The sequence below is a fragment of the Chiloscyllium plagiosum genome, chromosome 32 (assembly GCF_004010195.1).
Source record: "Chiloscyllium plagiosum isolate BGI_BamShark_2017 chromosome 32, ASM401019v2, whole genome shotgun sequence".
NCBI lineage: Eukaryota > Metazoa > Chordata > Chondrichthyes > Orectolobiformes > Hemiscylliidae > Chiloscyllium > Chiloscyllium plagiosum.
Window position 1 is genome coordinate 18,494,617 of NC_057741.1, and position 13,991 is coordinate 18,508,607.

Sequence of the window (13,991 nt, forward strand, 5' to 3'; positions counted from 1 at the left end):
TTATTAATGACTTAGATGAGGGAGTCGAAGGGTGGGTCAGTAAATTTGCAGATGATACGAAGATAGGTGGAGTTGTGGACAGTGGGGAGGGCTGTTGTCGGCTGCAGAGGGACTTAGATATGATGCAGAGCTGGGCTGAGGAGTGGCAGATGGAGTTCAACCCTGCCAAGTGTGAGGTTGTCCATTTTGGAAGGACAAATAAGAATGCGGAATACAGGGTTAATGGTAGGGTTCTTAGTCAGGTGGAGGAACAGAGGGATCTTGGGGTCTATGTACATAGATCTTTGAAGGTTGCCACTCAGGTGGATAGAGTTTGTAAGAAGGCCTATGGAGTATTATCGTTCATTAGCAGAGGGATTGAATTCAAGAGTCGTGAAGTGATGTTGCAGCTGTACAGGACTTTGGTTAGGCCACAGTTGGAGTACTGTGTGGAGTTCTGGTCGCCTCACTTTAGGAAAGATGTGGAAGCTTTGGAGAGGGTGCAGAGAAGATTTACCAGGATGTTGCCTGGAATGGAGAGGAAGTCGTACGAGGATCGGTTGAGAGTTCTCGGCCTTTTCTCGTTGGAACGGCGAAGGATGAGGGGTGACTTGATAGAGGTTTATAAGATGATCAGAGGAATAGATAGAGTAGACAGTCAGAAACTTTTTCCCCAGGTACAACAGAGTGTTACAAGGGGACATAAATTTAAGGTGAAGGGTGGAAGGTATAGGGGAGATGGCAGGGGTGGGTTCTTTACCCAGAGAGTGGTGGGGGCATGGAATGCCCTGCCTGTGAGAGTGTCAGAGTCAGAATCATTCGCGACCTTTAAGCGTAGGTTAGAAGTTCGGCACAACATCGTGGGCCGAAGGGCCTGTTCTGTGCTGTATTGTTCTATGTTTCTATGTCTATGTTTGGCCTCCTCTCTTTAGACTTTCACATCTGCATCAAAACGAAATCGATGGGCTAAACTTAGATTTTAGTGTGAAGGATGGGCTTCTGAAAGTAGCTGAGATTTGTTGTGCAGAATAGAGTGGTAGAGGTAATAATGGTCACAATATCTCTCCCAGTGTTAAGATAATGTGGCCATAGCTTTACCCCATCCATGACAACAAAAACACTTCCTGTAAGCAGAATAGGTTGTACAGATGGGCTCATCATTCTTCATTTACAACTTTTTGGCATCATTAAGAAGGAAGAACATTTCTATGATAAGAACGGAATGTGTTACTGAGCATGTAGTGAGGTTTGTTTTTCCTCAAAATGCAATTCATGTTTGATTAATGTTAATTGAGAGGAATAATTTGTGAGATTGAGGAGATAAAACTGCCAGCTTGGTATTGTGGTAGTTGGAGAATAGATTAAGGTGAGCAGGAAAGTATTGAGTCATGAGGTTAAGTGATGGAGAAGTGAGCAGAGAGAGAGTGCACTGTTGACAACGTTAGTGAGGTTTCAAAATTATAATCTTTGCTGTCATTTGTGAAGTTTATGGTATTCACATGCTCCATGTCCTCATTGTTCTTGGAATTGATACTCACCTACAGTCCCTAGTGTGGGCAGGGGCTTCGCAGAATGTCAGGTATTTTCTTCCGCTATCTGCTCAAACAATCCAGCTGCCCTATCTGGAATGCTCAGTTATCTGAAATTTATTTAGTTCCTTGTTGTCTGCAGCCAGTTTGCAGCAAGATGCTTGCTACCTTTACGTGGTGTCAGAGTCCTCAGGTGCTTTGTAGCCCATAAGAAATGCTGGTAGCTCTGGCTGCATGTTTGAGTGATATATTGAACAGGCAACAGCCAAGGCCAAAGAATCTCCTGCAATGTCTTCCCACATCTGCACTGTTAATTCTGGAGTCTCCAAAGAACCTAATTGTTGACCATTTTCTTGGTTCTCATCTGCAAACTTCCACTCATCACATCATAGACACACAAGGCCAGGCTTCGTGTGTGCATGCTGATGGAATCCATTTTTATGGTACTAATAGCCATTATGTCTCAATCCTTCGACTACCTCTGTGTTGTCAGACTGCATCCCAAACATCTAATTTTGATAGTGGCAAAATACTCCCCCAAGTAAACATTTGGATAATGGAAATAAAATTAGACTATTCAGATATTTAATAAGTTTCAACATTTATGGGTTATGGCTGATCTATATCCTATCTGTCAATCTTTTTTTAACTATTCACTAGACTACCAGCAATTATACTTTTCTGGAAATACTGATCCAAATTTCCACTATCATTTTCATGAATAAGTGACTTTTGACCTCTCCCTTGAATAGTCTAACTTTAATTTTAATGTCTCTTCATCTAGACTCATCCTGTCAGACAAAATAGTTTCTATTCACTCTTCCAAATCCTTTGACGATCACAGATGTCAATTTGATCACCCTTTATATTCATGGGAACAGCTGGCTAGTTTATGAATTCTACTGACATAGTGCTTAAAGATAAAATGGATTAGACTATGGGTGTACCTACACTATATGAACTGCTGCAAATCAAGACAGCTACTCACCACTACCTTCTCAAGGGCAGTTAGGGTGAAGCAATAAATGCTTGCCTTGTCAAGTACTTTCATTGTCCATGAACACATTCACAAAAAAAAACCTGACTGAACTTTTCCTCTTTTGTTTATGATATTAGAGAAGAAAGAGTTAGTATTCTTGCTTCCCCAACTCCCTCTAAAGGCCCAGCTTGGAGCAGTACAGTTTCTTCCAGTCAGAGTCATCTGTTTTCCTGTTGTTTTGAAATTTGTTCTTAAGTTATGAGTTTCATATCCTGCATTCCTGGCCTATTCTTACCTGTTCTTGAAGAAGACAATCATAAGTCATTGTTACAAAATGGAAACAGTCAAACCAAATCAGTCTTTCTGCCTCTGTATTCATAACACAGTAAAATTAAAACCTTCAAAGACCCACAAAATTGACTCTCTGGTTCATAACGAAACATTTTGATAATCAATCCTGCCCACCAAGCCTATAGTTTAAACAAAAGACAATTTATTAATGATACAGTAACTTTAGCAAAATTAAACAACAAAGTTATTGAATTGTTGTCTAAGTTTAAACCCAATAAGGTATGTTTTCAACCTCATTCACACAAAAGACAAATAAACACAGAAAAGGGATAAGTAAAAGAAAATAACAAAACTGGTCAGATTACTTAAGTGGTTTTCACAATGCATTGTTCCATAGGCATAGATTTTCTGAAGGTGTTGATCAGGGTCGCCTTTTCCATTCACTCAAAGGACAGTAATACTTATAATTTAGTTCCTATTCTCTGAATTTCCAAGAGCTGATAACTTTTTGAATTACCAGGCTAAACAGGCAGTTTTCAAATCTTCATGTTGCGCATCAACAGCCAAACAGGAACCATAGTCCAAAACCCAGTTCAAATTCTAGCCTTTCCCTTTCAGACTTTCCTGGATGACTGCACCTCCAACAACACTCGAAGCTCACAACATCCAAGACAATGCAGCCCACTTGATTGGTACCAAATCCACAAGCATCCACTCCAGCCACCACTGACATTCAGTAGCAGCAGCGTGTACATACTAAAGATGCACTACAGAAATTCACCAAAGATCCACAGACAGCACCTTTTAGACCCACAAATACTTTCACCTCGAAGGACAAGGGCAGCAGATACATGAGATCGCCACCACCTAAACGTTACCCTCCAAGCCACTCACCATCCTGATTTGAAAATATATCGCTATTCCTTCACTGCTGTTGGATCAAAATCCTGGAATTCCCTCTAATGGCAGTGTGGGTCAACCTACAGCAGGTGGACTATAGTGGTTCAAGAAGGCAAGCAACAAACCTTGGCTGCTGATGGTGCTAAATAAATTTATGCTCACCAACAATGTTTAATTAATAGAGGACTGTTGAAGGACACAGTGACATGTTTGCTCAGGAGCACCTAACTAATATAAATAAAAGAAAAATGAAATGGCAAGGCACAGATGTCCCTACTCACCTCATTTGAAAGGGATTGTCTAGTTGGCATTAATTGCATTCATTGGCCAAAATGTCCCATTACCCTTGTAAGGCGTGCTCCAGAAATCCTGGCAAAACCTTCAAAGATTGGAAATTTGGTAATCCATGTATCAGGACTTTTTTCCTGGTCTTAGTGCCTGAGGAAGTGAACGTGTTTAGAGCAAAAAAGTCAGGAAAATCATCTATAAAGTCTCTTAAACATAAACAATTTTGTCAGAGTCTTACTATTTTCCTCTTTTTTCCTGTGGAATCATAGCTTAATCTATCAAGAGTATAATTTCTGCATGTGTTCCCAGATGTCTTTCAGTAACTTTGAGGGGGAAGACAGTGATGTACTTGGAGGAACATTCTGCCAATCTGTGACAGGAGTTTGGAAGAAATGTTGTTGTTCCAATTGAGCGTATAAATGGAAATGGGAGGTGTTGTCAAACACAATCATCAGTCAAGAATGCATCTGCAGTTAATATTAATTCATGTTTCTGTATTGCAACCTGTGAGCAAAGAAACCAATCTGGATTATCACAAAGACCAAAGAAATCTGATTGTAGATAATTTCACTTGTTCATATACCCTATTTTGTTTAATTTGCTCAGCTTCCTCCTTATATTTCTTTATAGAGTCTTACTCTTAACTGCACCCCTCCCCTAAGCAGCAATTTGGCATTTCCATTGAAAATACAATCACAGGAAAAGAAGCTTTTCCAAGCACATGAACCAATTCTGTGAATGATTCGAGTTAGTACAGTATGTTGGCAATATCACAGCTACAAGTCAATTTTCTTTGATGTTCTAAGTTGTCTTACCATACTGAAAAAGAGTCACGTTGGACTTGAAATCATAACTGTTTCTTTCTCCACAGTTGCTGCCAGACCTGCTAAGTTTCACCAGCATTGTCTGTTTATTTTTCAGATTTTCAGCAGCAGTAGTATTTTACTTTGGCTTGCTTGATCATGTGTGGCTCCCAAACTAGATTCTAAGAATATTCTCAGGAGCCAAGAAAAAATCATAGGAAGGAATTACTCAAAGCTGGCTTTGGCAAAATGTTTGGAGCAGATCCTCTCAGCTGCATCTGGAACATCATGCCCAAAGAAACTAAGAAAAGAAAGACTTTTGAATTCTGGTGATATAAAATGTACTAATTGATATTGGATACATTTTATACATATTAAAACTATCAATTGCAACACAGGTAAGTCTTAAATTACCCTCTACTGCATATTCCAGCATTGTTTCTATGAAAGGTCAGTGTGTAGGTTATTTGACCATGTGCTGTGCATTGAGAAGATTCCCTTTTAGATGTTTGTGGATTTTAAATTGTAAAATCTGTAATACATAACTGTGTCAAGCACTAAAATAATCACTTTACCTCTTCTTTAAGTAACCAATCGTAAGCCAGTAACGGTAAGAAATTGGATTGCCTAAAATCATAAGTACTCATGTCAATGTTGAACAGTTTACTGTCCATTTACTGCCTGTGAAACAAGAGCAGAGTCAGCAAATTTCACTTCCTACATTTTCAAATAAGAATGTTTTAGTCTCATAAACCTTTGCTGTCTCATATAATACACCAAAATTGCAAAATGGTTAGTGCTTATGCAAGTATAAGTAATTACTTGTTCTTATTCATTTGTGAGATGTGACCATCGTTGGCAGCACTTATTGCCCATCCCTAGTCACCTCTGAGAAGGTGGTAGTGAGTAGCCTTCTTAAAAAATTGCATTCCATTTGCTGTATGTACACCCACAATGCTCTTAGGGAGGGAATTTCAGGATTTTGAACCAATGACTGAGGGATGGTGAATATTTCCAAATCTGGTTGCTAAGTGGCTTGGAGGGGAACTTGTAGATGGTGGTGTTCCTACACATGTGCTGAACTTGTCTTTTTAGATGGAAGTGGTTGTGGGTTTGGAAAGTGCTGTCTTATGAGGTTTGGTGAATTTCTGCAGTGCATCCTGTAGATGCTTACTTAGCATATCTGATGAATTTAAACAAGATCCATAAATTAAATTATGTAGTGTTCATTTTCACATGAAAAACATAGTATGTTTCATGCACATGATTATTTTGCTCTTTTGTTTAGAGTGCCTTTTAGTTGCCAGGCCCATATCCCATTTAATTCAGAATCTAAGACCCTGTTGTATCGCTTTATTTTGTTCATTTGTTTTTGTGTATTTCTGAAGAAAGAGACATGCTGTTGAAGATTTTGTCTTACAGTCACCAGGACAGTACAATAAAAATGTTAAATACTAAGGACTAATTTAGGATTATGAGTTGAGTTTGAAGTGTGTTTCACTTGTTTGTGATTCACCAAAACATTCACTCACAGAGTCTTGTGCTTTTCAAACAAAGAGAACATGTCTTTGCTTTGTACCTTTATCAATAAATCAAAGGCTCAGAGGTGGTCAATTTAAGGGATATTTTCCTAATTGATTAATCAGAGTCATCTTGCTTAGTTTGAACTTTAACAATTGCTTGGCAGTTAACTGTCTCCTGGTACATTTCCTATGGCCACACACTTTCACTTGCCAACCAGTCAGCACTTTCTTCTCATTTAGGAATAAATTGTTATTATTTTTAAGATTTGGCATTATAAGATTATAAATCCACAAGACATAGGAGTGGAAGTGTGCTATTAATCCATTGAGTCTGCTTAATAATATATTGAGCTCATGGCTGATCTGAAAATCCTCAATTTGACTTACCTATCTTTTCTCTTAAGCTTCGATTCCCTCACTGACTAGATAACTATCTTGGTCTTGAATATGGCTCAAAACCCTAGACTTGATAGTCCTCTTTGGTAAAGAATTCCACATATTCACTACCTTCTAAGATAAGAAACTCCTCCTCATCTCTGTTTTAAATTTGCAATCCTTTATTCTGAGATTATGCTCTCTGGTCTTAGATTCTCTCATAAGGGGACACCAGTTCCCAGCATCTACCCTGTCAAGTCTTCGAGGAATCTCTACTGTGTTCTGATGACAAGTCACTTAACTCGAAATGTTAATTCTGCTTTTCTCTCCACAGTTACAGCCAGCCCTGCTGAATTTCCAGCAGTTTCTGTTGTTGTTTCAGATTCCCAGCATCCATAGCTCTTTGTTTTATTCCCTTAAGAATCCTGTCTGTTTCAATAAGGTCATCTCTCATGCTTCTAAATTCTAGTGAGTACAGACCCTTCCTACTCAACCTTTTCTCATAAGACAGGCCCTCCATTTTTAGTATCAGCCTAGTGAACCTTCTTTGGACTGCCTCCAATGCCAGTATGTCTTTCTTAAGATAATGTACTCAAAGATGTTCATAATATTCCAGTTTAGGTCTGATTAGTGCCTCCTACAGTTTTAGCAAATCCTCCTACTTTTATATTCCATTCTTTTGGAAATAAAGGCAACATTCCAATTACATTCCCTATTACCTACTAAACATAGATGCCAGCTCTTTGTAATTCTTGCACAAGACCTTACAAATCTCTCTATGCTGTAGCTGTCTGCAAGCTTTCTCCACTAATAATATGCAGTTCCTGTATTGTTCTGGCCAAAGTGCATAAACTCATATTTACCTACATTACGTTCCAAAAATCTACACACTCACTTAACCTGATTAAGTCCCTCTGCAGACTCTTTGTGCTATCCTCACCAGTTGCCTTCCCAATTATACTAGCATCATCTGCAAACTTGGCAAGAGTACATTGACTTCCCTCATTCAAAGTATGAATATATATTGTAAATAACTGGGGCTCCAGTCCCGATCCTTGTGACACTCCACCAGTTACAACTGGCCATCCTGAAAATGTCCCCTTTAGCCTAACTCTCTTACTCAATCTTGTAATTCTGTTCTGATGAATGCAAGATGAAAACCTTTGAGAGCATATCACTTTCTTCAGCATAACTCAAGGTCTGTACTAGCACACTAATATATGTTGGGAGTTTTCCTTAATTTTGTTATTCTCTCTCATCATTTTTTTCTATGTAGTTTATCTTCAAAGAACTAAGCTTCAAACACTCTAATTGCATTGGTTCATTTTCCTCTTAGCTCATATTATTGATCTAGGGATTCTTGAAGAGTTTGAGATCAGTTTCCAAAGGGACTTGTATTAAAACAATCAAAAATGCACTCTTTGGCATACAAAGAAGCAACAGTTCAGTCATCTCACAATATCACATAAGGTCTGTAAGTTTATCTGTTGGTTGCTGAGTATTAAAGTACATAATTAATTATTTATGGATGCAGTCAAAATCAGTAAGTAGATTGAGTCATGTTACTCATACCATCATAAAATTTATTGAATTTTAGAATCTAAGCAAAGGCAAATATAATCTATTCTGTACATGAATTTATCAAAATTATTTTAAGTAGCTAGTTTGGAATGAATGAACATTAGCATGCAGTGATCTTCAACCCTTTAACATTATTTGTTATCCTAATTTCATAGGATCATAGAATGGTACAATACTGAAGAGGCCATTCAACCTGATGAGGCTATACTGTCAAAAATATACTACTGCCTATACTAGTTTCACTTGCCCACACCAGGTTCATAGCCTTGAAATGTTTATAATACTTCAAGTGTTCATCCAACTATTTTTTAAAGGTTGTGAGGTTCCTTGCCACAACTACCTTCTCAAGCAGTGCATTCCAGAGCCCTAGCCCTCTGTGGGTGAAAAAGTCTTTCCTCAAACCCACTCTAAACCTCCTTCCTTTCACTTTAAAGTTATGCCCCTTTGTTCCTGACCTTTCGACTAAGGGGAACAATTGCTTTCTCTTCACCATGTCCTTGCCCCTCATAACTTATAGACCTCTATCATGTCTCCTCTCAACCTTCTTTGCTTAATCAGCTTCTTTTCATAGCTGAAATGTTTCATCCCACGCAATAACCTTTGCACCCCCTGCAGTGCAATCACATCCTTCCTAAGTGTAGTGACCAGAACTGCAACCAGTACTCCAGCTGTGGCCTAACCAAAGTTCTGTACAGTTCCAACATGGCTTTTTTGCTCCCATAATCTATGCCAAGACTGATAAAGGCAAACATCCCATATGCCTTCTTAATTATCCTATTAACCTGCCCTGCCACCATCAGAGATCTGTGGACAAGCCCTCCTGTAATGTAATGTTTTCCTCCTCACTGTCAACCACCCAGCCAATCTTTGTGTCATTTGCAAACTTACTTACTTATCAACTTCCCCAGTTCTCAATTACATCATTTATAAATATCACAAACAATAAGGGACCCAGTGCGAATCCTTGTGGGCTCCATTGCACACCGGGCTTCAGTCACACAAACAACATTCTACCATTATCCTTTGTCTCCTGTCATTAAGCCAATTTTGGATCCAACTTGTCAAGTTACCCTGGGTCCCATGAGCTATTGCCTTCTTTACCAGCTTCCCATGTGAGACCTTTTCAAAGGCCTTGCTGAAAACCATAAAAACAATGTCAACTGCCTTGCTCTTATCCATTGGTTACCTCTCAAAAAATTGCACGAGACTTATTAAGTATGATCTCCCTCTATTAAAGTCATGCTGACTATCCTTGTTCAAACTTGCCTCTCTAAATATAGATTGATTTTCTCCTTCACTATTTTCTCCAGTAGTTTCCCAACCACTTGTGTTAGACTCACTAGTCTATAGTTTCCTGGTCTATCTCTACCACCCTTCTTGAAAATTAGAACTGCATTCGTTGTCATCCAATTCCCTGAGGCCAGAGAAAATTTGAAAGTTTGGATCTGGTCCCATTTAATTTCCACCCTTGTCTCCCACAGTAGCCTGGGAATACAACCCTTCCTGACCTGGGGATTTGTCTACTTTGAAATTCTCCAAAATCTCCTCACTTGCTGCAACAATCTGCTTAAGAACTTCACATTCTGGATCAGTGGTGCTGGAAGAGCACAGCAGTTCAGGCAGCAACCAAGGAGCTTCGAAATCGACGTTTCGGGCAAAAGCCCTTCGTCAGGAATAAAGCTTCCAGCACAACTAATCCAGAACCTGGTTTCCAGCATCTGCAGTCATTGTTTTTACCTTTTAAGAACTTCACAATCCACCTTCTCAAATTCTTGCAAGCTCCTTCTCCCAAATAAAGACAGACGTGAAGTACTCATTAACACTTTACCAATATCCTCCACCTTCATGCACAAATTGCCTCCTTAGTCCCTAATGGGCCCTCCTCTTTCTCTGATTATTCTCTGTCACTTGATATACTTGTAGAATATCTTGGTACCCTCCCTAATCTTGCCCACTAGTGTTTTCTCACATCTTTGTGTTCTGAATTGCTTTCTTAAGCTCCTCCCTCTACCTTCTTTACTTCTCTCAGGCCTTCATTGTTTTGCTCCATTTGTACCATTTTACATTTTTCTCTTTTCTTCTTTATTCAATCCTGAATATTCTCAGAGATCCATGGGTCTCTGGGCCTGTTGTTTCTACATTTCACCCGAAAGGGAACATGTTGGGCCTGTACTTGCCTTTTTGAATGCTTTTTTTCAGATTAGATTAGATTGCCTACAGTGTGAAAACAGGCCCATCGGCCCAACAAGTCCACACTGACCCTCCGAAGACCAACCCACCCAGACCCACTCCCCTACACCCAACACTACGGGCGTTCGCATGACCAATTCACCTAACCTGCACATCTTTGGACTGTGGGAGGAAACCGGAGCACCTGGAGAAACCCATGCAGACTCGGGGAGAATGTGCAAACTCCACACAGACAGTTGCCCGAGGCAGGAATTGAACCCAGTGTGTGAGGCTGCAGTGCTAACCACTGAGCCACCGTGCCGCGTCCTACTAATCTGCTGTAGATTTACCCTCAGGTAGCTGTTCCCAGTTTATTTTGTCCAAATCTTTCTTATTTTAATAAAATCTGTCTTACCTCAATTCAAAACCCTTTATCTTTTTCCATAACAAACTCAAACCATGTGGTTGCCTTCACTAAAATGCTTCTCCACTATCACCTCAAACACCTGTCCAGCTTCTTTCCCCAGAATTAGGTCTAGCACTGCACTGTCCCTCGTAGGACCATCTATATGTTGATATACAAATTTCTGAATGAATTTCAATAACGTCTGTCTACTTGAAACTCATTATACCTTGATTATCCTAATTAGTATTGGAGTGGTTGAAATCCCTAAATATAATTACCCTATTATTAATTGTAGTGAATTGATAACTTATCTGCTCCTCAATTGCCCACTGAAGGTTTGGTGGCTTATAATACACTCCAAACAGTATGACTGCCTCCTTTTTATTTCTAAGTTCTACCCACAAAGCTTCATTTGATGGCCCCTCTCAGATATTGTCACTGCTCACTGACTCCCTAACTAATATTGTGACATCACCTCCATTTCTGCAACCTCCCTTGTTCTGCCTGAAGATCCTTTATCCCAGAAAGTTAAGTTGTCAGTCTTGTACCTCCCTCAACCACGTCTCTGAGATAGTTACAACATCACAATTCCATGTGTCAATTCATACTCTTAACTCATCTGTTTTATCTTTAATACTCATGGCATTAAAATAGAGGCTATCCAGTCTCACCTTACTTCCTTGACACACCACATGGTTGAACTCACTCTGCCTTGGCTCCTTTTCTAAGTTAAGCTGTGTTGCTATTGAACTAGTGCACTGTATCCCCCTGCCCACTTCCACGTGTAGAGGTCTCAGCGTCCACAGGAATGATTCCAGTAATCCAGAAATCTAAAACATTCCCTCTTGTACCAACTCTTGAGCCACACTTGGATCTGCTCCATTCTCTGATTTCTGTACTCGCTGGCACATGGAGTGGGAGTAATCCTGAAATTACAACCTTCGAGGTCCTGCTTCTTAATCTACTTCCTGGCTCCCTGAACTATTGGTGAAATACCTCAAACCCTTTTCTACCAATATTGGTAGTACCAATATATACCATAACTCTAAGTTATCGCACAGCCCCTTTAGGATGCCCTGCAGCCACTCAGTGACATCCCTGACCCTGGCACCTTGAGGAGAAAGTGAGGTCTGCAGATGCTGGAGATCAGAGCTGGAAATGTGTTGCTGGAAAAGCGCAGCAGGTCAGGCAGCATCCAGGGAACAGGAGAATCGACGTTTCGGGCATATTCCTGAAGAAGGGCTTATGCCCGAAACGTCGATTCTCCTGTTCCCTGGATGCTGCCTGACCTGCTGCGCTTTTCCTGGCACCTTGAGTCATGTGTGTGGTTGCAGAAAAGCCTGTCTATTACCTTAATGAATCTCCAATCACTATTGCTCCTGCTTTATTCTTCCTTCCCTCTTGTACAGTCCTGCTGCTTGTGGTGCCAGAAGCTTGGCACTGTCTGAGTTCCCTTGAGATGCCAGTGCCATCTTCAGCTGATCAAAATGGAAAACCAATTTGTGAGCAGGACACCGGGTCTCTTGCATTCCTTGCCTGTTTTTCCTTGACTGTCTGATGATCACCCATTCCTTTCTTTCCTCTAGTCCCTTCAACTGTGGTGTGACCACACTGTAAACATGCAATCCACATACCTCTCAGCCTCTCAGTCGTGCCACAGTGTCTCCAGCTGCTGCCCGAGCTCCAAAACCTGGAACTCAAGTGCGACCACTTCATGCGCATCTCATTAAAACTTTACAACAAAGTTGGTTTCTAAGAAGGTGATATTTAATTGTAACTGGTCAGAACCAGTTTGTTTTAATTTCACTGCTCCATTACCTCTGTGCCATATGCTGAAAAGAAACATTTTTTGCAATGGCAATGCTGTTTAACTTTAGGCAGAGTGACTTTGTTTTTCACAAAGATAGGTGGGGAATCCTGGCTTCATGCCAACATTTGTGAGTTCTTAGCTGCTGGTTTGAAAGGCAGCAATTCAACTGTAGAGGAATTATTTATGCTTCTATTTTAAGGGGAATATAACAAGGCGTGCAAACTTCAATGCCTCTGTAGAAGACTCTCTCTCTCTGTACATGTATCATGGGTTGTCATGTATTAAGTAGCTATTTTCTCAGAATGAAGTCAACAAACTGTACCCTCAATTATTGAGGGATGCTGAAAAAAGATTATACAATTTCAGCAAGAGACTTTAAGCGGTTCTTAAATTTCCTGTACTTCCAAATCTATTAAAAGAATCGTCCAACACTAGCAATGCTTTTTATCCTTCGGATTAAATGTGAGCCATTTGCATAGATTTAGAACATTGTATCCTGTTCTTCCCTAAGCAATATATTATTTATCTCATTTGCTGTTTGTGGGAGACAGACTGATTGCTACATTAGTGACAAAACCAGATAAGAAATAATTATGAAGTTCTGAAAGATATGAAGTGTTTAACAAATACAAATTCCCTTTGAAACAAGTACAGGATTGTATAACATATACTTGTTCTATAAACCTAAAAGCTTCCTCAATAAGTGCCCTGCTACAACAGCTTGTTTTTAGCTGCATTGGATTGTATGAGATTATTATTTAGTTTAAGCATTTTGTTCACAGAATCAAATCACTCTACTTAGCAGATGTTAGACTATAGTGTGATCAGCTCAATGCAAACAGCAATTGAAATTTGGCTTCTTTAATGATGATATTGCTGAAACGGATGTTTTTAATGCAAAGTGACCAATGCCCTTTTAACTTTGGAACATAGAGAAAATGTCATATAATCATGAAGCAATCATTTTGATGTAAGATTATTGTCCTGAAGCATTGACTCTGCTCAAAGTTTGAGAAGATTTGTAGCTCGGGCGCTCGTTGCTGTGGTTCTATTCGCCGAGCTGGAAGTTTTTGTTGCAAACGTTTCGGCCCCTGTCTAGGTGACATCCTCAGTGCTTGGGAGTCTCCTGTGAAGCGCTTCTGTGGTGTTTCTTCCGGCATTTATAGTGGACTGTCCCTGCCGCTTCCGGTTGTCAGTTTCAGCTGTCCGCTGTAGTGGCCGGTATATTGGGTCCAGGTCTATGTGTTTGTTGATGGAGTTTGTGGATGAGTGCCATGCTTCTAGGAATTCCCTGGCTGTTCTTTGTTTCGCTTGCCCTATAATGGTAGTGTTGTCCCAGCCAAATTCATGTTGCTTGT